Source organism: Canis lupus, chromosome 24, assembly GCF_048164855.1.
Source record: "Canis lupus baileyi chromosome 24, mCanLup2.hap1, whole genome shotgun sequence".
Classification (NCBI taxonomy): Eukaryota; Metazoa; Chordata; class Mammalia; order Carnivora; family Canidae; genus Canis; species Canis lupus.
This window is the reverse complement of record NC_132861.1, coordinates 13547361-13572134: the sequence shown is the minus strand read 5'-3', so window position 1 is coordinate 13572134 and position 24774 is coordinate 13547361. Positions and strand designations below refer to the sequence as shown.

The window sequence follows — 24774 nt, the reverse complement described above, 5'->3', positions numbered from 1 at the left end:
CCTTAGTTGATTCATTTGAGCTGAGGACTAAGGTAGCCATTCTTTGGAGAGAATTCCTGTGATTTGAGGGGAGTTTTGATACAGACTGATTCAAGGCGGGGCCAGAACTGGTAGGTGGATTCTGAAGGCATGGCTCCATGAAACAAATCCTTGGTTCCTTCCCTCTTCCCTGTTGTGTAATCCAAAGCATGTGCTTATTCTTTGACACTTGATGTTTCATGCATTTATTCAAGCAACATTTACTGGTTATCTGCTATGTACCAGGTGTCTATAGCCACCAAAATAAAATGGGGAGGGTATCATCTTTTATATCAACCCGTTTTGCATCTATCCAGGAGATATTTTTACTTAAAGACCTGAAGACAATGTCCATGTAACATAGACACTGAGAGCTGCCACTTATTCGGCTAGATTTACGTTCGTGGCCCTGGGCTAAGCACTTTCCATGCCTTACATTCATTTCAGTGCACAAGAACCCTATAGGGAGCTATTATTATCTCCATCTGACATCTGACAAAGCCCAGCTTTGGACACAGACAGCCTGATCCAACAGCCTGTACTCCCAAATCCCACATTTTCACAGAGCCATGAGGTATGAGTCTCACCTGATGGGAAGGAACCCCCCACCCCCACCCCTTTGGAAGGGACTTGGTGGAGACAAGTCCCTGCCAGAAGTCCCAACCTTCAAGACTCAGGCAAATACCCACGGAAATGCCAAGCAGGGCACCTCTATGGTCAATTGTTTGGGCTCTTTGCAGAAGATGAACTGCGTGGGCAATCCATCACAGGGAGACTGTGGCGCCAGCCGCTGGCTCCCTGGGCCTATGCTTGTCTCCATTAACATCATTTAGATTTTAGACTTTCCCTAATTAAGAAAGGTTCCCACCAGCAACAGCAAAAATCCTCACCACCTCTTTCATTATCTTGGCTTTTCTTCCTCTTAATTACTATTGAGCTCCTGGCTGATTAAATTAGTTATTGAGGTCCTTTCTGAAATCTTGGGGAAATTATCTAAAAATCATGAAATCAATTCCCTTACGCTGTTTTAATCTTTTATGCCCTAGGCTCAAAAAAGGATGGGCAGACAAGTGCAGGCCCTCTGAGAAGTGTGCAGCCCCACACTGCTTGCCAGCCTTCTAGAGTCTTTGTGGACCATCTGGGTCAATTTCCTTCCAAGTAAATGAAATGCAAATAAAAATTCCAGCAGTTTTTCAGCTGCCGGCTGCCCAGCTGATTAGCATGACAGAAGCTGGGAGATGAGGCCTGACCCGGTGCACTTCCCCTCATCTCATTAAGTTGTAACTCCACCACGGCTGCATTCATGGTGTTTATTGACGCTGAAAGGCGTCTTTATCCAAAACTAGCTAAATTCACATTCAGAGTTTTTACTTGGAAGTCTTGCCTGCTCCAGCATCCACATGAAAGTGAACCTATTGTGGCTGGCTCATGTGTCCCGCTGATTTTGAAACAATTTGGAGGTTGCCCAAAAATGTTTATTTCACAAGTGTGTATCCCTCCATCCTCCTCCCCCAGCCTCCAAATGCACAGGGGCACCCAGTGCAGGAAGAGGTAGGGGTGAGCGTGGGAGGAATTCCTAAAGTCAAGTTCTGCAGATGCTGGGAAGTAGGGTCTATGAGAAGGCTACTGGTCTGGAAGATTCCCAGATCTGGAGGTACCGTGTACCCTGCCACAGCTCACAAGGTCGGTGCAAAGCTTGCTCATCTGGGCACAGGCTTTGCACAGACCGCTGGCCTGGCGCACGGTTTCCCGATCTCACCTCCTCCTTTTTCAAAGCATTTGAAGTTCAGTGTCCCTCCTCTATCTGTATCCGTTAATCACATGTGAAAACATATGACAGTAGCCTTCATGTAACTGTGGGGTCTTCATGGGGCCGAATGATCTGCTCACTGTCAAGCTGGGAGGACTCAAGACTGTGTGACCCTCCTCCTTTATCATTTGAGAAAATGTCTGCAGAAGATATACCCTGCTTCACTGCAGATAAGGGGCATGGATCTTTGGAAATTGAGAATGAGGGAAGAGGAGATGAAATTCAAGAGGAGGGAAGAAGTCATTTTTTATTTGTGATTCTCTGGTTGCCCACCCGCCCCGGCCCCATGAAAAATCATGGTCAAAACCCTACCTCTTTGACCCTGTTGGGATTATAGCCAGGGAGAGGGCTTTGAAATCAAGCATAATAAATAATCAGGGTGATGAGTGATGTTTTTATATGAATGAAAAGGCTGAAGCTCTTTTTCCTTTTTTTTAAGATTCTGGTTAACATTTAGCCAGTGTACCGGTGTGCAAGGATTTCTATGTGGTAAATGGGTTGGTGTCCTTCAGTGCATGCTGGAGACCACTAGCACTCCAGAAAACATCTTCTAAACCAGTAAACAACGTTGGACCTGTTGCAGTGCTTTACCAGTCTACGAAACTAACTTAATTTTTTGCTCACAGTCTCTATGCTAAGTGTTCTAATATTCAATAATTTTCATTAAAATCTTTTCCTACATTCTGTTTTCTTTTAGGGCTAGGTTGGTTACTTTGTAGGTTGGCTTAGATTTCCCTGGTTGTTAATGAAAACGTTTTGTTTCCTCTTCTGCTGGCCAACAGGAGGGTATGGGTGGAACAGGGTTGAGTGACCATCCTTAAGGACTGTGCACAATGGCTGTCAGATCTGCTCAGCTTGCTATAGATGTAGATGTTCCTGACTCCCGTAAGGCTTGTAACTGTACAGGAGCAAGGAGACTTCAACAAGCCAGAAAGGGCTAGCCGGGCCCAAGCCACCTTCCTGTGGCCACAATATAGGACTGTTAGGTGTGAGAGCCAAGACAGTGTCTGATGAGTGACTGCAGATTATGATGGGATGGAAAACCCAAGTGAGCTTGCCTATCTCTCTGAGTGCATGCTGCCTTCCAGAAACTAGCCAGAACCCGTAACATTAAAGGTGCTATCTTAGGGGCACCTGGGTGGTAGGGTCAGTTAAGCATCACACTCTTGGTCTCGGCTCAGGTTGTGGTTTCAGGGTCATGAGATCAAGACCCCTGTAGGGCTCTGTGCTCAATGGAGAGTCTGCTTACGGCTCTCTCTCCCTCTCCCCCCACACCAGCATTCTCTCTCTCTCTCTCTAAAATAAATAAATAAATAAATCTTTTAAAAAAATAGTTTAGGGCAGCCTGGGTGGCTCAGTGGTTTAGCGCCGCCTTCCACCCAGGTGTGATCCTGGAGTCCCAGGATCGAGTCCCACGTCAGGCTCCCAGCATGGAGCCTGCTTCTCCCTCTGCCTGTGTCTCTGCCTCTCTCTCTCTCTCTCGCTCTCTCTCTCTGTCTCTCATGAATAAATAAATAAAATATTTAAAAATAAAAAATAAATTAAAAAATAGTTTAAAGGTGCCATTTTATTAAGGTGCCATCTAACAACACATCATCTCCTTGATTCCTCACAACAACCCTGCTAGTTATGTGTGGGCAGCCCCATTTCACAGATCAGAAAACTGAGGCTCAGATAATCACTGTGAGGTCTGTAGCCATGCAGGTATTCACTACCACAACACTGAGCCTGGAAGCAGCTTCTCACCGACCCTAGAGTCCATATTCCTTCCGATGCACTTTCCTATCTTCTCCATAACACATAGGCCACACCTTTCCTCTTTCTGGTTCAAATGTGGGGCAGTGATGTCCCTCAAAGAAGTAAAACCCGTGGGAGCTACACACAAGACATTTAGCAACCTTGTGGGCTTATCTCTTTGATGCCACCTGCCACAGCCTGTGCTGCCTCACATAATGTCCACCCCAGCAAAAAAGGAGAAGGTAAGTTGGCTAGAAGAAAGAATAAAGGCCTGTTAATGTTTTCTCCATTTCCACTGTGCCCTCAGTGGGGACATGGTCTCCCATGGTCTCATGGTATGAGACTTCAGAATTACATATCAGCTTCTCTGAGCTTCTCTGCAAGCCAGGCCATCCCAGGGACCCACCCAGCAGGCCAGGCCATAGCTCTGTTACTGTCATATACCTGACTGCCTCTCACCAGCAAGCCTGTGGAGGATGACCACGGCTGACTCTGAAGTGACCTGTCTCCCCACAGTAGCTCTGTGAGTGCCATCAATGATCACGTCCTCAATGGTGAGAATCGACTGTTGTCCCAGCTTGCATCATAGGAAATAAAACTATACTATATCAAGGATATATTTTCCCATTTATCCAAAGATGATAGACTGACCAAATGCCAGGCACTATATTAAATACTGTACAACTGTCCTATATACTGAACAAGTAGAGGATACACGTACTGGGTCTAGCACCAGTTGGTCCAATCACCTAGAAGCTTGTTAGAAAAGTAGAATCTTGTGCCCACCCCAATCCTACTAAATCTAAATCTGCATTTTAACAAGATTCAAATGTGCACTGTAGGATTTATCTCAAGCCATGAGATAGGCCACAGCCATCCTGTGAAGTGGGAATTTTTTTTGCTTTCTCTATTACAAGTTAAAGACAAACAAACAAAAAACAAACTAGGACTGAAGAAAACTAGACTCAGAGGCACTCAGTAGTAGTAGCAGATCTGAAATTCAAACCCATACATCCAAGGAAATGACAATTTATTCTTTCATAAATCACTTAAAGACCCTGATTTCACCATTTTGCTTAAATTCCAAGTTAGAAAGGTTCCCCATCTCTCTATTCCCTTTTTCCTAGTCACCTGATGCGCATGTCCTCTCCAGGTCCCAATACTTAGCTGGTGCTTCCAGGGAACAAAATATGCTCTTCCTCTTTCTCCTCATCCCATCTAAACTCCTGTTCAGCAGCAATGCGAATCTCAGTTAAATGTTGAAGAAAAATCAGGCTCACTAAAATAATTCAGTCTAAGATGTGAATGATTGATAGCCCCTAAGCCTCCCATAGTTATCTGCATTTTAAAGGATCTTAAGCATGCAACTAAATCTCTGTTTACATGCATTTGGAACTAGGGAAGCAGAGATTTTTTTATATTTTGTTTTTCTTTACCACATGATCGACTTGGAACCTGTCCTATAAAAGGTCAGGTCTTGTCATTTATAATCACTTCTTTGGATTAGTTAAAACCACTGGACTCACATTATTATTCTTATGGTCACATGCTTAATGCTATGCTGGGCCCTGCTTTGGGCAAAGCAACCTGTTGAGACGAAAAAGTCCTCATGCTTGACCCTGGCAAATCTAGATCTAGGTCCATTCTGCCTTGCTCCATCCTTGCCTGAACCAGAAGAGAAAATCTCCAAATAACTAGTTGGGCTACACGAGGCCGCTTTTTTGGTGGCATTTAGCAAAATGGGTAAGGAGATGAATTCTTGACTTTTATGACAGTCTTCCTGCTCCCTGCCCTCCCATTCCTCATAGATTCTGGAATGGCCCCATAACCCTCTGAACTGTGGATTCAGTTCCACTTCCACTTTTTAGGAAATAGAAGGAATCCCTGATGAGTTGCACTTTGAAGAACAATGCTCATTTGGAGTGTTTTATCATTGCTCTCATCCATTTACTGAGCATTTCCCAGTTGATGAGCACTATGTTAAGTATTTAATCTTTAAATCAAAACTACTGAGAAAGTATCATTTCCTCCCTTTTAATATGGTGAAAAATGAGACTCAGAGAAGTTAGGCAACATACCTGAGGCTCTACAGCCAGTATAGTATGGAGCCACAGTACAAATCTACATCTAACTCCCCAAGTCCCAGCCCTTAGGTGTGACCTCCAGTATGTGTAGTAAAAGGAATCTCATGTCTTAGAGTCCCTTCGTGGGCAGGGCCAACTTCTCCATTGGGCACAGCAGGTATAGTGTCTGGGAACACAGTAGTTTTAGGGACCCATGAAAATATTTTAATTGCTTTTAACATCAGAAGAAAAAATTAACTTCACAGTTGAAAAAAATATTTTACTATGTGTTAATATATTCACCTTTATAACAATACAGTCATAAAAATATAATTAAAATTTTTTTTCATGAAGGAAGAGGCCCACAAAAGTAAAAGTATCAAAGGCCGGTGAAAATCATAGTCTTGCTCAGAGGTGACCTCGCCAGCAGTTTCTGCTGCTCTGCTGCCCGTATCATTGGCCACAATGCCTCAGAAAGGATGGCATTATTATCTCTAGTGTCAGAGAGGAACAGATGACCAGAGAAGATAAGTAATTCTCTTCAAGTCCTGGGGTTGGAGGAGATAGGCTGGCCTATGTGGCAGACCATGATCCATGACCTTGCAGGTGGCTGGAGCAAGTAAGTCTTAGGGCTATCAGATTGATCTGCACATTATTCCTCTTGGGTGGAAGTTAGAAGAAGACCAGCACTTTTCACTCCTTCCTCATCCACCCACCCCAGACCAATAAGTTTTGCATTGTTCCATGATCACCCAGGCTGGCGGGGAGGAGGTCTCATTGTCCTGTGCCATCGAATTATAGACAATGGGACGTGTAGATGGCTCTTTGCCAGCACATCTGACCCAGTTGCAAGTCAGAAATGTTTCTGGCCCCTTCAAGATGCTGGTACAAGCAATGGTTTGTCATCCAAGCCAGATTCTCATCTGCTTGTCCCCTGGTGCCCAACCAAAGAGGCATCTCTTTAGGAATTCCACATGCTTTGGCCTTCTTCAGGGAATAAGTCCTTTGATGGTGCCAGCAGCCTGGCAGTTGCCTTTGAGAACTCTTGGCCAACATGAAGGGATTTTCATGTAAACAATAAACTTTGGCCTGGAAAAAGCCAACTTGAGCCCAAACCATTCATCTTGTATTCCTTTCTCTCTTCCTTTAACCTACAGAATGCTACTCAAAGTTAAAATGGCAATTTTCAGTGTTGTATAAGAAGAGAAGCTGAAATCAGGGTTATGTGGCCACACTGGTTCACTAACACTAACAGTGGCATAAAATATTTATGTGAGTACATCCCACTTCCCATGAACTTCACTTTAGATATCCTCAGGTGATTATGTCAAGGTTTTATAAATTGAATAATATGTTAGGTATATCAGTGGGTTGGTTTTTTACCAGAATTCATAGATGATTCCTTTTGCAAGTTCAGGACCTTTCAAGGTGCTCATAACCCTGTCTATAGGGTTTTTATAAACTTGTATTTTAGAATATCGAATTGATTGAACAAAGCTCTGAATTGAATACGAACTATTTGTTAGTTTCTTGAGTTCAAATCTGGACTGTAACCCAAGACATCAATATAAAGTACTAGGATGAGGTTCATGAAAATTAAAAAAAAAACAAAAAAAAGACAAAACTGTTTCAGGGAGAGAAACTGAAGCCTTTGAGGAGAAGATAATAGAATTCTGTTAAGTAACAAAGACAGACAAAAACAAAAACAAAAGCCAAAGCTAGCATCCTGTACTTGGGAAGGATAACAATGTTCTGGAATGTTCCCTGGAAGCTATCTTGTCCTTAAGTTGTTTGTCCATATGTGGCACAGATTCTTTTTTTTTTTAAGATTTTATTTATTTATTTATGACACAGAGAGAGAGAGAGAGAGAGAGACAGGCAGAGGTTGAGAAGCAGGCTCCTTGCAGGGAGCCCAACATGGGACTTGATCTGGGGTCTCCAGGATCACACCCTGGGCCAAAGGCGGCGCTAAACTGCTGAGCCACCTCGGCTGCCCTGTGGCACAGATTCAATGGAGAGCAGCCTGTGCTGTGGTAATGAAAACATTATTAATTGAAGAATAGAATCCCCTGTCAGATTGCCTGATTCATTGATTCATTCAACAAATTTTATTGGTTATCCATGAACTGTCAGGCACTCTGGAGGAAGACAGACTAGTTCCTGCCCTTCTGGAGATTACATTCTAGTGGGGGACAGAAGCAGATATAGCCAGGATAGTCACTGAGACAGTACCTCACACGCTTGGCCTACGTTAGCCATTAACTAGACAGATGCAAAAATCCATTCGCACAGGCTCTGGGCTGGCAAGAAGGGTGATGGACATATGGCCCTACCTGCAGACAGGGAAACAAAGTCTGTTCTCTACTTTGTAATATTTTCTGCCTGGCTCATAGTATGTGCTAGTGTTATAACTCTTTGAAACAACCATCATCCACGTGTTTTTATCAAGACAAAATGGAGACTTGATGGTATCAAGTTTGTGAAAAAGTCACACAGCTAGCATTGTGGAGCCAAATTCAAGTTCAGGTATGACTGACCTTAAAGGCTTGTGTTTATTTTTTTTCCTGTTAGCTTTAAATTTTTTCCACTTTTTATCAAAGTTATATATAGACACCATTTATTGAATCAATATATTTCTTCGAGGCTGAAGGCATATCCTATACCCCTCTGCCCCTTTCCCCTTCCATGTAACTATTTTAAATTATTTTAACTGATTTATCTTATACGTATATTTGTATCACTAAAAAAACATGTTCATAGTGCTACTTTAAAATTTTTCAGCTTTAGGCATTATCATTTGAACCTTAATTTGAAAATATAAAGATTTCAATCTCTTTTCTTCTACCCTCCCAATATAATGTCTTAGACGCTTTGGCTACAGAACTCAGTGTTTGTATTGTTATGACAAGGCCGAATGGTAGAGTAGGGAGTTTGGCAAGCCCTCTTCTCAACCAGCAGTGACAAAACTCAGCAAAAGAGCCAAAAGCATTTTCAGGATGCTGGAAATCAACCCAAGGCATATAAAACTTGAGAAATATTTCTTCAAGAAAGACTACCGAAACTCAGGTAAGAACCATGGACCGCTGTCATTTTAGCCTGGGATTAATCCCCGTTACCATCTGCCTGTGCTCTGTCCCCTGGCTCTAGTCTGGTAGTTCCACCAAGGCAGAGCAGGCCACAAAAACCCAGCAGCTTCACCAGACAAGGCTGACTTGATGAGGAGCAGAAGCAGAAAAACCTCATACCCTGGGCATTGTCAGAAATGGTAGCAATTGGGCAGTCCAGGTGGCTCAGTGGTTTAGCGCTGCCTTCAGCCCAGGGCGTGATCCTAGAGTCCCGGGATCGAGTCCCACGTCAGACTCCCTGCATGGAGCCTGTTTCTCCCTCTGCCTGTGTCTCTGCCTCTGTGTTTTTGTGTGTGTGTCATAAATAAATAAAATCTTAAAAAAAAAAAAAAAGAAAAAAAAAGAAATGGTAGCAATTGTAGTTACAAACAAATAGGAAAGACCAACATTGCAGCTAACCTCATATTGGGCCAAATAACAGAAATGTAGCAGGAAGACCCATGGAAGGAGATAGCCATAATGGTCTCAGTCATTTCTCACATGTCCCTGGCAGTCTGGAAAGCTACACACATTTCCAAGGCTATGTGCATGTACAGGAGAGATTAGAGTGTGGTCTAGCTATCCATCTGTCCCTGGCTGAATACAGGCCTTGCATGCACACAGAGAGACACACAGGGAGCTGGTGAAAAGCAAAATCCAAGGAAGACTTGTAAATGACCTGAACTTTGAGCGTGTTCCCCAACCCCATAGAGATCTATCAGCCAAGGTTGGAAATTCTTACTATCTTAAGTGTTTGAGCACAATCTTTGATCACTAAATCACACTGAGATAGAGATGATCTCTAGGAAACCAGTATTAAAAAATCAAAATGACACTTTAAATAAAATGGACAGGGGACATCAGGAGCTGTACACTGTAAGAGAAACAGAGCTCTTGAAATTAGTCTAGGCAAGTCACCAAAGAAACAGTCAGCAACAGCAATAACTTCCAAAAGGCCTACGTAGGGAGTGGAATCTCAGGCTAGAGTTGCTGTAATATATTATCCAGTTTCTAACAAAAACTTTAAAGATTTGGGTCAGTGGGAGCAAAGCAGTCAATAGACACTGTCTCTGAGGGGGTTCAGATGCTGAACTTTTCACAAAGATCTCAAAGCATTTATTATAAATATGTTCAAACAACTAAAGAAAATCAGGTTTAAAGAACTGAAGAAAAGTATAATGACAATGACTCATCAAAGATAGAATATCAACCTGGAGCTAGAACTCATAAAAAAAAAAAAAAGAGAGAGAAAAAGAAACAAGTGGAAAATCTTGGCATGAAAAGTAAGATAACTAAAACTGGAAAATGAAGGCCTCAACAGAAAATATAAGGGAGCAGAAGAAGGAATCAGTGAATTTGAAAATAAGATGACAGGGGATCCCTGCGTGGCTCAGCGGTTTAGCGCAAAATAAGATGACAGGGGATCCCTGGGTGGCTCAGTGGTTTAGCGCCTGCCTTTGGCCCAGGGCACGATCCTGGAGTCCCAGGATCGAGTCCCACGTCAGGCTCCCGGCATGGAGCCTGCTTCTCCCTCCTCCTGTCTCTGCCCCCCTCTCTCTCTCTATGTCTATCATAAATAAATAAATAAATCTTTAAAAAAAAAGAAAAGAAAAGAAAGAAGAAAAGAAAAGAAAGAAAAGAAAAAAAGAAAAGAAAAGAAAAGAAAAGAAAGAAAAGAAAAGAGAAAAGAAAAGAGGATGACAGAAATTATCCTATCTGGAAAACAGAAAGAATAAAGAAAATTGAACAGAGCCTTGGAGACCTGTGGGAAACCATCAAGCATAACTTGCACAGAATTCCAGAAGGAGGGGCACCTGAGTGGTTCAGTTGGTTAAGCGTTCAAATCTTGATTTCAGCTCAGGTCATGATCTTGGGGGTCATGAGATCAAGCCCCATGTGGGTCTCCATGCTCATCGGAGAGTCTGCTTGAGATTCTCTCTCCCTCTCTCATTGACCCTCCCCCCCTTGTTCTCACTCTCATAAACAAACAAACAAACAAACAAACAAACAAAAAAGAGTTCCAAAAGGAAAGAAAGGGGGAAAATGCTTTTGAATAAAGGATGGCTAAAATTTCCTAACTGAGGAAAAACATGAATCTACCCATCCAAGAAGCTTAAAAAACATTTTTATATCACGAAAGATCTACTCACATATATTTAAATGTATATGCTTAACATTTAAAGAAGCTGAAAAGCCCATTAGAACCTTTCAACATAAGATTGAGGGTTGTACAGTCTAAGTCTTCTTTGCTAGACTGTTTTGTTTGCAGGGCCACTAACATCAGTATCTTTATGTCTGTGTGTGTGTTGGAGTCCCTAGAAAAAATTTTTCAAATATCCTGCTAGAGGACCAAATCTTGGCTGCAAGTGCTCTGGCATCTCATCTCATGACTATCGGTCAAATTGCTGCCTCCAGTCCATACATGCTTCAGATAATAAGACTCCTATCTCCTCCAGGACTAGGGAGGAGAAGTCCTCTGGCTCATCAAGTGACAAGAGGTCCCTCAAGTGCTCTCCAAACATCAGCAAATCCTTATTTGTTTGTTTCCCTCATCATTTATTTAGACTTTTAAAAATTGTGTAGAATTGGTAATATATTTTCCTTAACTGCTTGCTAGAATTTACCAGTGAAGCCATCTGGGCCTAGAGTTTTCTTTGAGGGAAAATTTTAACTACAAACTTAATTGCTTTCATAGATATATTCAGGTAATCTGTTTCTTGTTGAGTGAGTTTTGGCAATTTGTACTTTCCAGAAACTGAACAATACTTAATCCGTCAAATTTATGGTAATACTGTTGTTCATAATATTCTCTTATTATCTTTTCTAATATTTGTAGACTCTGTAGTGGTGTCACCTATCTCATTTTTTAGAGTGGTAATTTGTGTATTTTCTTTTTTCTCTACCAATATGGTAGAAGTTTATCAATTTTATTGATTTCCCCACATACACACCAAATTAAATAAACCAATATAAAATTGATTTTCCTCTAGCAAATAAAATAAAACCAACTTCCGGTTTAATGAGTTTTCTCTATTGTTATTTTGTTTTCTGTTCCATTAATTTCCATTCTGATCCTTATTATTTCCTTTCTTCTGCTTACTTTAAGTTTAATTGGCTCATCCTTTTTTCATTTCCTAAGGTGAAAACTGAAGTTATTGATTTGAGACTTTTCTTTTTTCTAATATAGGTGTTTCATGTTACAAATTTCCCCAAGTACTGCTTTAACAATTATCTCACAAATTCTTTCGTGTTGCATTTTCTTTTTTTTTTTTACATTTTCATTTTTATTCATCTCAAAAGTACATTCAAATTTATCTGACTCATGTTTTTTAGAAGTGTAGTTTTTAGTTTCCAAGTATTTGGAAATTCTCCTGATATCTTCCTATAATTGATTTCTCATTTAATTCTATTGCAGTTCAAGAACATACTTTGTTTTACTTGAATGCTTTAAATTTTTTGACACTTGTTTATTGCTTCATAATATGATCTGTCTTGGTCATTATTTTACATGTACTTTAAAAGAATGTTTAATCTGCCTTTGTTTTATGAGTGTCCTATAAGCGTCAGTGAGATCAATCTGGGTGATAGTGGTGGTTAAGTCTTCTATAGTCTTTTTTTTTAAAAATAAGTTTATTTAAGTAATCTCTTCAGCCAACAAAGGCCTCAAACTCACAACTCCAAGATCAAGAGCTGCATACTCTACTGATTGAGCCTGCCAGGTGCCCCAAGGCTTCAATATTCTTACTGATTTTCTGTGTATTTGTTTCTATCTACAAACATAATTATAGATTTTTCTATTTCCCCTTGCACTCTATAATTTTTTGCACCATGTATTTTCAAGGTCTGCTATCAGATGCATTCATTTAGATTTGTGGATGAATGGATGAATCAGTTTCTATATGATTAGGTAGTTACTGTGTTTATCCTAGTACTATTCTTTGTTCTAAAATATACTGGGCATCCCTGGGTGGCTCAGCGATTTGGTGCCTGCCTTCAGCCCAGGCTGTGGTCCTGAGGTTTTGGGATTGAGTCCCACATCGGGCTCCCTGCATGGAGTCTGCTTCTCCTTCTGCCTGTCTCTGCCTCTCTCTCTCTCTCATTCTTTCTCTCTCTCTGTGTTTGTCTCTCATGAATAAATAAATAAAATCTTAAAAAAATAAAGAAACAATAGTATACTTCCATTTCTCCCCTCTCAGTCTTTTTTTTTTTAAGATTTTATTTATTTATTTGGGAGAGAGAGCATGCACATGAGCACAAGTAGGGGTGGAGGAGAGGTGAGAAGCAGAGGGAAAGGGAGAAGCAGACTCTCCACTGAACAGGGAGCCTAACATGGGGCCCCATAACCTGGACCTGAGACCCATGACCTGAGCTGAAAGCAGACACCTAACTAACTGAGCCACCCAGGTGCCCTACACATTTTATTTCTACCTATGTTATAAACCCCACAGCATGTTATTATTATTTGTTGAAAATGGTGGATTATTTTAAAGAGAGATTTAAATAAGAAGAAAGAGTTTTTATTTATTTATGTAGTTATCTTTTCCGGTTCTTTTTTTTAAGACTTTATTTATTCATCATAGACATAAAGAGAGAGAGAGAGGCAGAGACACAGGCAGAGGGAGAAGCAGGCTCCATGCAGGGAGCCCGATGTGGGACTTGATCCCGGGTCTCCAGGATCAGGCCCTGGGATGAAGGCGGTGCTAAACCGCTGAGCCACCCGGGCTGCCCAACTAATAGTTTATAATCAGGAGAATAATGACACCCAAACCAGAGTTAGGGACATGTGTGAAAACCAGGTGATGAGAAAGAATAAGTAGGTGTTCTGGAGATTGCAAGCAGATCAATTGGCTGGCACATAGTGGGCCAGGAGGCTGGGAGATGGTGGTGATATATGGGGCACAGCATATCATCAACAGAGGAAGAACCCTAATGGTGCTTCCTCAGAGGACAAAAATAGGCTGTGACAGCTACTGGGCTCATCTGTTTTATAATCTCAGTGTGTCAAGTTAGGAAATCTATTTCTTAAAATAAAACAGAAAGCACTCAGACTGTGTCCTCTCCCTCTTACTGCCCCAAAGGAGGAGAAAAACAATCATCAATGGCAAAAGGCGGTTGCAGAAACAATACCTAGGGCCAGCTTCATGCTCAGGAAAGAACATGGTGTCTCCTTCTCATGGTTTTGGGTACTTGACATGATTAGAGAAACATTCTCTAGTAACAAATTATAGAAATGATCCCTAAAAGTATAGTCTTAAGTCAGGGAATATTTTAACTGAGTCATTGCTAGTTTCACTCTAGTCTAGCAGTATCCATTTGTCTTCCTAGCAAACTCTTGGACATTCTTCAGTGTCCATCCTAAAACTAGAATAAAACCTACAGATGAATAATTCTGTGATCTTGCTAATGGAGAAAGCATGTCTAAGTGGAATAGCAAAGGTAAAAAATGTTAAATGAGAGGAGTGGCAGTTGATTTCACAAATGTTTAAAACTTCTGTATATGAAAAGTGCCTGAACCAGAATTAAAAAGTAAAAAGCCTAAAACAAATTTTTAGAAGAAATCTTGGAGTTTTTTAAAGATTGTATTTATTTATTTATTTATTTATTTATTCATTTATTCATTTATTCATTTATTCATTTATTCATTTATTTGAGAAAGAGGGCATGTGTAAGCTGCAGGAGGGGCAGAGGAAGAGGGATTCCAAGGGCAACTCCACTCGGAGCACAGAGCCCAAGCAGGGCTCAATCCCATGACGCTGAGATCATGACCTGAGCTAAAACCAAGAGTCAGATGCTTAACTGACTGAGCCACCCAGGTATTTTCTATTATAGTTTAAAATGTGTGACTCAGAGGCACCTGGGTGCCTCAGTCAGTTAAGTGTCTGTCTTCGGCTCAGGTCATGATCCCCAGGTCCTGAGAACAAGTCCCATGTCAGCTCTGTGCTCAGCAGGGAGTCTGTTTCTCTGGCTACCTCTGCCCCTCCTCTTCCTCCTCCTCTCTCTCTCTCTCTCAAATAAATAAATAAAATCTTTTTTTAAAATGTGTGACTCAGCAGTTGAACTTCTATTATTCTACAGAAATACACAAACTAGTGCACACGATACATGTATGAGGATTAGCAATAGGACTATTTGTGGTGGTAAAGAAAATTAAAACAACCTAAAAATTCTTCTGGAGAGAATTAGCTGAATAAAGTATGTTCCATTTAGATATTAGAATACCACACTGTTTATTGTTTTTAAGTTAGATAAATTTATATGCACAGACATAGAAAGATGTCATAGATGTAGATATAGATACATAGAGAGCTATAGATATCGATACATAAACATACACACAAATAGACCACATCTAAGATACACACATATACACACTCATATTTAGTAATATATGTAGAAGGAAAAAAAAATACAACCAATCTGCTTGAATAAATGTCTACCATTCTATTAGTTTCCTTTCACTGCTATAACAAATTACCACAAATTTAGTGGCTTATGATGACACAGATTTACTCTTTTAGTTCTGGAGATCAGAAGTCTGAACTCTCACTGGGGCTAACATCAAGGTGTTGGCAGGGCTGGTTCCTTCAGGAGATTCTAGGGGAAAAACCATTTCCTTATTTTTTCCAGTTTGTGGTGGCCACCTGCATTCCTGCATTCCTTCCATCTGTCACTCTAACTCCTTGCTTCCACTTTCACTTCTACTACTAACTCAGATTCTTGTCTCTCTCTTATAAGGACACTTGCAATCATATTGGGCTCACCTGTATAATCTAGAATAGTCTCTCCCCTCAAGATCTGTAATCAATCTGCAAAATTTCTTTTTGCCATACAAGGTACTAGGATGTGGATGTCTTTGTGGTGACATTAGTAAGCCTACCACAACCATTAATGGCACTTTTCTCTAGGAAGTGGCATTGAGATTATACCTGCTTTGTTTGGTAGGGCACAAAGTCAAGAGCTATCAGAAAGAAAACAACGTTGCTGTCAAACCAGTCTTGGCAGACATGGCATACAGAGGATGATGCAAACACATCTTTCTGTTTTCCTTCAGTCCATATGGAATTTATCTCAGTTGGACGTTTGACAGTCCCTCCTTCCTTTGTACTCTTGATCTCTGAACTCTTCCACACAACCTCCCCTTGATCCTTTCTACTTCTCCACCCATCCCAATTCTGGTAACTCAAGATTGGTCTTGTCTTCCTTCTGGATTTGCTAAAATTGACCACTTCTCAAAGCATAACTGTGATATGGTATATACCAAAATTACTGTGACCTTCACAGTAATGACCAAATGGGGGAAAAGAGGTGAAAAGGACACAACAACTCCATCCTTCCATATAGGGGATTTGCACTATCTATATTCTACATTTCTGTCTTTTTCTAATAATTTTTTTATTTTATTAAGTACTTTAGTGCAAATCAAAGTAGTAAAGATTTCCTGTAACAAATGGTTAAAGTTTTCAGTACCTAAAGGATGAATATCTATAATGAGTAAAGAAGAAAAATAATTATCAGTAAACACACAAAAGTATTCAATCACTATAGTAATCAAAGAAATCCAAAATCCATATAAATATCAGTATAGAATGAGGGAGAGAGCAAATAGGCATGCATACAGAGCTGGCAGAAATATACGCTGTTATGAGCTTTCTGGAAAGGAATATATATCAAATGTGCTAAAACGTAAGTATTCTTTTATCTAGAAACTCCATTTCTAGGCAGCCCCGGTGGCACAGTGGTTTAGTGCAGCCTGCAGCCTGGGGTGTGATCCTGGAGACCAGGGATCAAGTCCCACCCACATCGGTCTCCCTGCATGGAGCCTGCTTCTCCCTCTGCCTGTGTCTCTGCCTCTCTCTCTCTTTCTCTCTCTCTGTGTCTCTATGAATAAATAAATAAAATCTTAAAAAAAAAATAAAGAAAGAAAGAAACTCCATTTCTGTGAATGATATTCTTAAGAAAAATGATATCATTATAAGCTCAAAGAGTTAGAGCCAAGATGTTTCATTGCAGCTGTGTTTGTAATAGCAAACATATTGTCAACAATCTACATGATACCCAATAGGGTAAATCAGTGAATCATTTATGGTGTAGTATATAATGAAATATTTCTCAGACATGAAATGTTGTAAAAGTATATTCATTTATATGGAATGGGGTCTAAAAAAAAGAAGATTGTGAGTGTGTGTGTATGTGTGCAAAAGGGCTGGAGGAATACAAATACAATTTTTAACAGTGATTTTCTCTGAGACTGAAACCAGGGGTAGCAAAGTTAACTGCAACTTTATCTGTATTTTCTGAACTTCTCTAACAAAAATGCATTCAAGAATCTATTATTAAAATTATTAAGTTGGGACGCCTGGGTGGCTCAGTGGTTGAGCACCTGCCTTTGGCCCAGGGCGTGATCCTGGAGTCCCGGGATCAAGTCCCATACCAGGCTCCCTGCATGGAGCCTGCTTCTGCCTCTGCCTGTGTCTCTGCCTCTCTCTGTGTGTCTCTCATGAATAAATAAATAAAATATTTTTTAAAAACTATTAAGTCAATTAAAGAAAACAAAAATCAATACAGCATGATCCTACTTCTGTTTGAAAATATTTTGAAGAAAAAGAATATGAATAATGCACGTCTTTTTAAAATTTTTAATATTCTAGCCATAGAATAATATTTTCTATTATATTTATTACTTCCAGCAATTTAAAAATATTTTTGAAGGACTCAATCTGTCATCTCCCTTGTGAAGCACCAAGTACATATATATTTGAGCATGGATCACGTTCTATCGGAATGATGTCTAAAGGATGTGCTCCTTAAGGCCAGAGGCAGTCTTTCTTACTCCTCTTTGAATCCCCACAGCTTGGGACTGTTTCTGACATCCAGTAGGTACACGATGCTTATTTTTGAAGGGGAAAGCAAGAAGAATGAAAGTGGAGAGGGTAGACAGAAAGGAGTCTGTGTCCTGTTCTCCTTCTGGCAGTATTTTCTTGAAAGGAAACTGAGGACAGAGGGGAAAATCAGGAGGTCTTAGTTCAGTGATGAAAAAAAATCTCTGGATCTCAATTTCCTTACCTGTGAAGTGGGAAACAATGCTAACCACAGCACTGTTGTGAAGATTGCAGGAGCCCCGCACACGGTGGACACCCATTGGGCACCACAATTGCTGTTGTTCTCGGTGATGCTGACATAGGTCTGGAAGGGAGTGGAATATTGATCTGGCAGTGAGGTCGGGGAGAGGGTGATGGCTCCTTCCCACCTCTTCTGAAGGCCAGGTGTGGGAAATGTGGTTTCTTGGGTAACAGTGAATGACTCTATTGATAAAGCAGTTGGAAAAATAATTATGACTGAATCATTTTCGGGGTCTTGCTTCAGAAGTAACTGGAAGTTGAAACTCCACTGTTTTCTGGAATTTCTGACTAGTCATGATCTTAGGACCTGCCTGGCATCCTGGCTTGATGATGAGTTAACTTTTAATAATTTTTTAAAAACTACTTTCAGCCATGCTCTTGACTCTATTGGCTGGAGATGGGAGTCGGGGTGAGGCAGGAAAGCCCTGCCTGAACTCTCTTCCAATGCTATCTGCCACCTCTTGGGCAACTGATGTCAAAAACAGGTTCTCTGAAATTCATGGTCTAAAACAGGTGAGGCAGGGTGCTTTCCAACCAGAAGCCATCTCTCGATTCTCCTCACTGTGTGACACTGAGTGGGGCACGGGTGGAGAGGCCAGCAAGCTCTGAATTCACAGATGGACTTCCACCATGATACGGACAGACAAGGCAGCCTTTGGGTACCAAGCTCTCTAGATCACAGCCATCTTTCCCTGACCTGGGGGGTCCCCACAGGAAGTCTGATCAGGCAGAGGAGTGGGACATAACAGAGGGCTAGGGTGGCTGAGCGCTCTTTTTCTTCATCTCATAGATCCTGAAAATCCCAAAGTTGCATCTTTCTCCAGCCGTGTTGGTTCTCAGGCTAAAGGCCATTTGAGGACACGGTGGGGACTTGCGCCATGTGGGGGTATGGCACTGGGTAGAATTAACCCCAAGGCAAGCAGCTGCCATTTATTTTATCTTGGGAACTCCTTTTTTAAAAAAAGATTTTATTTAAATAAAAAAAATATTTATTTAAATAAATAAACCTCTCAGAGAGAGAGCACAAGCAGGGGGGAAGGGCAGAGGGAGAGGGAGAAGTAGACTCCCCACTGAGCAGGTAGTCCGACATGGGGCTCCACCCCAGGACCCTAGGATCATGGCCTGCGCCGAAGGCAGACGCTTAACCAGTTGAAGCCACCCAGGCATCCCTATCTTGGGAGCTCTTCTGTGTGGATTCCATGCATGTCAGTGCCTAGAGGACATGAAGCCTCATCAAGACATGAAATGGCTGTTTCACAGATGCTCCTAGGGCCATCTGTGCAGCATTAAGAGAAGAACATATGCTTCTATCCTTTAGCCATGAAAACAAAACAATGTGGACTCCATTTCTGGCTTCCTCTGTGAGGGAGTAAATTCAGACGCTGCATGGGAAAAATGAGTCAAGGCACACGCCCCTTCCATGGACCCTTGTGCTCCTCCAAGGGGAGGTGCGAAAGAGGACATCATCCCTGGGTGGGTGTGGGTTCCTGACCAGACATACTTTAAACAAGCTATCATAATTTCAAATTGCCTCTGGTTGTGTACATTGGAGTTTTGCACTATGGCCACATGGCCAGGGACCAGGAAATGTTCACTCTCCTTTCTTTTTTTTTTTTGTAATTATTTTATTGGAGTTTGATTTGCCAACATATAGCATAATACCCAGTGCTCATCCCATCAAATGCCCCCCTCAGTGCCTGTTACCCAGTCACCCCTACCCCCTGCCCACCTCCCTTTCCACCACCCCTTACCCCTTGTTCGTTTCCCAGAGTTAGGAGTCTCTCATGTTCTGTCTCCCTCACTGGTATTTCCCACTCATTTTCTCTCCTTTCCCCTTTATTCCCTTTCACTATTTTTTATATTCCCCAAATGAATGAGACCATATAAGGATTGTCCGTCTCTGACTGACTTACTTCACTCAGCACAATACCCTCCAGTTCCATCCACGTTGAAGCAAATGGTGGGTATTTGTCGTTTCTAATGGCTGAGTAATATTCCATTGTGTACATACACCACAGCTTCTTTATCCATTCATCTTTCGATGGACACCATCACTCTCCTCTCAATGGCTATGCCTGGAAGCTCAGGTGGCCCATTGTGGCTGGGCCCTGAGCTCTGAAGTCCCACACATGACAATGTTAATACTGCTTATTATTGTTGAATATTTACCCTAAGCGTCACTCACTGTCTAAGAGCCTCACAAGCATCACCTCACTTTATCAGTCAACAAAGATTGGTTGAGAGTTTCCTTAGGCCAGGAACTGGCACTTAATCCTCACGACAAAGGGATGAGGTAAAAATGAATACTCCCCGGAGAGGAAGCGGAGGTGTAGAGGTTAACTGATTTGCACAATGTCCCACAGCCAGCAGGTGGCAGAGCGGGGATTCAAACCACATCTCTCTCTAAAGTCAGTGCTTGTAACCACTTACCCTGGCACAGAATCTTTGACACAGTGATGTGGGTAACAGTGGCAAGTGGTCTTTCAAAGTCTGGGAAAGGCAACACAGGCCTGTCCCCAAAGCAAGCTGCTAGGGGGTGAGACTCAGGCAGAGAGAAGATCACCAGGAGGTCGCTATCTCACTGTGACCTGGCAAATAGATTTCTAAAAGACATCAGAGAACATTTACTTGGCCCATGAGGTTAACATTAGTTCTCCCTACATTTGCCAACATGACCCTCTTTCCAAACCTTTTTTGCTAGTCTTGGTGCCGTGCAGCTGAGTGTATCAGGCTCTCAGAGACCATAGGCAGGGCCCACCTCTTCCAGTCCCTGAACCAACCCAACCCAGTCCCCAACAGCATGGGGCACAGGCTTTGTGGCTCTCTCTGTAACTGGTGAGCCCTGGGGGGAAGACAGGAGAGCCAAGACCCTGCTGTCTGTCTTCTCCTCTCACTACCTGCCTCGGCCTGCTCAGGCTTCAGGACCAGGTTTCTGCCTTGCTTTCCTGGGTGAGTCATGTGGCTCTGCTGTACTGGAGGTCTGACCCATCTATTGGCCTGACCACCACCCTCATAATCAATTAGCTCTTTTCAGTGGCTAAGCCCTGAGCCCAGTGTCCACCAGCTGCAGGTGGGCATCTCACTCCAAGTTGGACAGACCTCCTGGAATCATTATACTCCACCCTCCAACCCCAGCCTGGTCTCCACCTGCCTCTCTTTTCAAAACATTTGGAAATAAGGAATAAGACTGCTCTGTAGAGGTAAACTGTGCAATTGACACAAAGTGGAGGCAGGCAGAGACCTGGAAAATCAATGGATCCTGGGCCCACAGGTCCCACTCTAACCTAACTGGATGTGAACCTTAGCTTAAAAAAAAAAAAAAAAAGGAAATGCCAATGAAAAGACAGATGGGTTGATAATGGAAGGTTAGAAAAAGTACAGTCCCAAGACCAATGCTGGCAGTGCCCGTCTGATGTCTGGAAATTGAGCAGTTTGACCAAGAACTTGACCCTGCCTTATTCCCTTGACTGGGCTATCTTGTAGCAAAAAGAACACATCTGTTCTAATATTATTACTGAATTCATCTAAGCAACTCCCTTTGCTCCATTTCCAAGCTGATCTGGTGATCTGATATGAATACTGTTAATTCTGACAATTCTGCTTTTTACATAGCCCATCTAATAGGAAACCATGAGTTGACCTGGTCAACTGGACCAGTATGTTTTCACTGTAACCCAGTACATGGGTATTCTAGCCTCATGCCTTAGCCTATTGTGAGCTTGGGAAGGTGAGTCTGAACTACTAAGTGTAATTAACTCTGAAGGAAAATATAAGTCCTGCAAGGCAGAGGACCAGCTCCTGGTCATTGGTAGGCCCACCCTGGGTGACAATCACCTCATGGGAGTTGGGTTGGTCAGCTTTCCCATCTTGACCTTGTACCACTTGCACTCACCAGCCTGCAGCCCTCTGGAGACCACTGACAGTTGGATGAAGTCCAAGTTGTCCAGACTCCTTGACTGTAGTGACCTGGATTTGCCTGAGGTCTCAAGAGGCTTGATATTGATGCATGGGCCATCAACCAGGGACAGGTGTGCCGCATGACCCAGATACAGTGCTCTGGGCACCGGCGTACCCATGGGGAGCCCCTACCAGGGCACAGCCCTCATGTGACATTCTCACAATCACCTCAGACTTCCTCCTCAGGGGTCCTGCGGGGCATTTTGAAAAGTCCCTCACAGAACAGATAATAATAATAGTACCACACATTGGCCCAGAGGTTTTGTTTACTAAGCACTTTTCACATCCTCTCATTTGTGTCTTACACCAGAAAAGCAACTAAGTATTTTTAGCTTTGTTTTGTCATTGAGAACACTCAGACTTAGGGAAGGTAAATGACTTGCTCAAGTTCACACTGTTCATAGTCCTGGAACATGCACCTGACCCTGACCCAAAGGACTGCAAGCTCTAGGTTTCTTCACACACAGAACTGCTGTTCAACCAGATGGGCTCTCAGAAATGTGTCCAAGTATCAGTAGGTCAGCCTGGAGGGTGTGACTACCCCTTAGAACAGACTGCAGATGCCCGTATGGGCTGAGGATGCACTAGGGACCCAGCTCTGCAAAGGGCTCCATGTTGCAGCTCCAGCTGAGGCAGATTTACAATTTGCTTCCTGCCTACGCTCACGCTCACGGGCACTTATGTAAATAGACCATCTCCAAGACTTCTCCGGACAGGATTTTGTATTCAGGAAGTTTCCTTGGTCTCTCATTTACCTTCAGTGTCTGGGGCACTCGTGTAGCACCAAGACCTGATTCGAACAATGCTTCCAACAAGCATGGTAATGATTGCTGATTCTACCCAACCCAAGGAGAGAACAAAGGAAGATGACCACACACATACCAAAGCAGCTTTCTGATCATCCAGAACATACTAACACCCACAAATATGCAAGTGTATTTACCATTCCAACACTTGGCTCTCTCCTTGAGACCTGCAGCCTCTCCAGCCTCTTCTAACCAGCCCCTCCCCCCCCCCCGCCCCCACACACACACACACACCCTGTAGCACTACCAACCCTGCTGAGACAAGACACCATCCTCTGGATGTCCTTGCGAGACAGAACAAGTCCTGAGTCATTTTCTCTGGTGATATGCAATTAACAAGGAGCTTTCATAGGCCTGACTTTATGAACATCACAATCGCCCTAGAGGAGGCAGCTATAATTATGCATGCTTGCAGAGAAGACTGAGGCTCACATATGCTGAGAAGCAGAGTCGGAAGCCTGGATTCTGGAAACAGGGAGAAAGGGCAGAGAGACTACTGGGAAAGGAAGAGAAAGAGAAGTAAAGAAAAGGAAAGATAGGGGAAGGGAAGAGAGGGGAAGAGTATTCCCTCTTATGGAGTGCCTACAAACAAGTGCCTAATGGCTGCACACTGGTCCCTTTCGTACCTCTCAGCCACCATTCACTAACTAAAAGGAGAAGGGGCAGCAAGGTTGCTGGACATGCATGGGAGCCTGTGGCAGAATGAGATGGCCCCAAATGCTCACTGGGTGGCAGCCATCTGTGGCTCTGTTCCAGGCTATTTTCCTATATTATTTTTCCATGTGCTTCTCCAAATAGACCTGTCAGGTGAGCTATCATGTCCATCTTGGAGATAAGGAAGGCAAGGCTCAAAGAAGGTGCACAGAACAAAGCCTAAGTGGCTAGGAAAACGCAGCTCCACATGTCCTGAGATTCTGGGATCTTTCTGTGCCCTAAGGAGAGGTGGGGTTGCACTGCCAACCTCCTGCCTGCCCACACTGGCTCCCACCTCGGAGCCCTTACCTGCAGCCCCAGGTACCCGAAGCCAGAAAGCCTCTGCCTGGACTAGGGGGACGGGGAGTTCTGCTATCCCAACACCAGAAAGTTTCTGCATGGAAAACAAAAAAAACACGTGGTTAAATCAGCCACATTTATTACAAGAAATGTTGCTTTGTAATGCTACTATTAGGTGCATTTCCCAAGAAATACGTGCATGTTCAACTTTTCCTCTTTTTCACACATACACACGTTTTTGCACGGTGTTCTATTTTGGGGCATTTCCTTTTGCCTGGTCTATTGCAGTTCTGTCCCAATTGGTTCTCCTTCCCACTCTAGCCAGAGATCTTTCTAGAACATAAAAGTAACCACGCTATTCTCTTCTTCAATGACCCCCCTCTTTGCTTGCTCTCAGGACAACATCCACTCCCCAGGCTACCCAATAGGCCCTTCACACAGATGAGCACCGTTCAGTACCGGCATCACTAGCCATGCGTGACTATGAAACTCTTACAATGCGGGTGAGTGTGAAATACCCACCAGATTCTGAGGATTTAGAAAAATAATATAAAATATCTCGTTAATATTAATTTTATACTGATTACATGTTAAAATGATAATATATATATATTATTAAAATGATTTTCACTTGTTTTTTTCCTTACTTTTTAAATATGGCTATAATGAAATTTAAAATCACATATGTGGCCCACGTAATATTTCAATGGGGCAGCACTGATCTAAACCCCATTTATCACTATGGTCTCACCTTTCCTCCAGCTTTAGCCCTGTACTCCAGTCCTATAAAACTCCCTGCGTCTCTCCCAGAGGCCAGGTTGTTTCTGCTCTGTGCCTTCACTCACATGCACCCTCTGCCTGAGACATATTTCCTCATTGTCCACCTGAACACCACCTTCTCATTGCTCAAACCTCAGCTCAAGAATCACCCACCCTGACAAATTCCCCATGTCCTCCCTGGGCCCCCACTGTTCTGTGTAGTGATGTCCCACCCTTCTTTCATATGTGCAGGTCTCCACGGCAGCACAGATGGTGTCTTAGACATGTCTATGTGACCTCAATTTCTAGCAGGTGCCTGTGACTGCCCTGCAGGACCCCTGAGGAAGAAGCCTGAGTGATTGTGAGAATGTCATATGAGGCCTGTGCCCTGGTAGGAGCTCCCCATGG

At 42.6% G+C, this 24774-nt stretch overlaps 1 long non-coding RNA gene and 1 other non-coding gene across 2 annotated transcripts in view; both read right to left on the bottom strand.

Moving 5' to 3' along the window:
* Positions 1 to 24558, bottom strand: part of LOC140615780 (uncharacterized) — a 31977-nt gene extending 7419 nt beyond the window's left edge. The window contains exons 1-3 of the long non-coding RNA XR_012016262.1: positions 24359 to 24558; positions 23617 to 23701; positions 17796 to 18034 (exon numbers count right to left, since the gene is read on the bottom strand). This is a non-coding gene — a long non-coding RNA (uncharacterized lncRNA). The remainder of the gene's footprint in view (positions 1 to 17795; positions 18035 to 23616; positions 23702 to 24358) is intronic.
* On the bottom strand, positions 13771 to 13985 carry LOC140616658 (small nucleolar RNA U3). Its single transcript, XR_012017072.1, has one exon. It is a non-coding gene; the product is annotated as a small nucleolar RNA U3 (small nucleolar RNA).
* Positions 24559 to 24774: the final 216 nt, after the last annotated feature.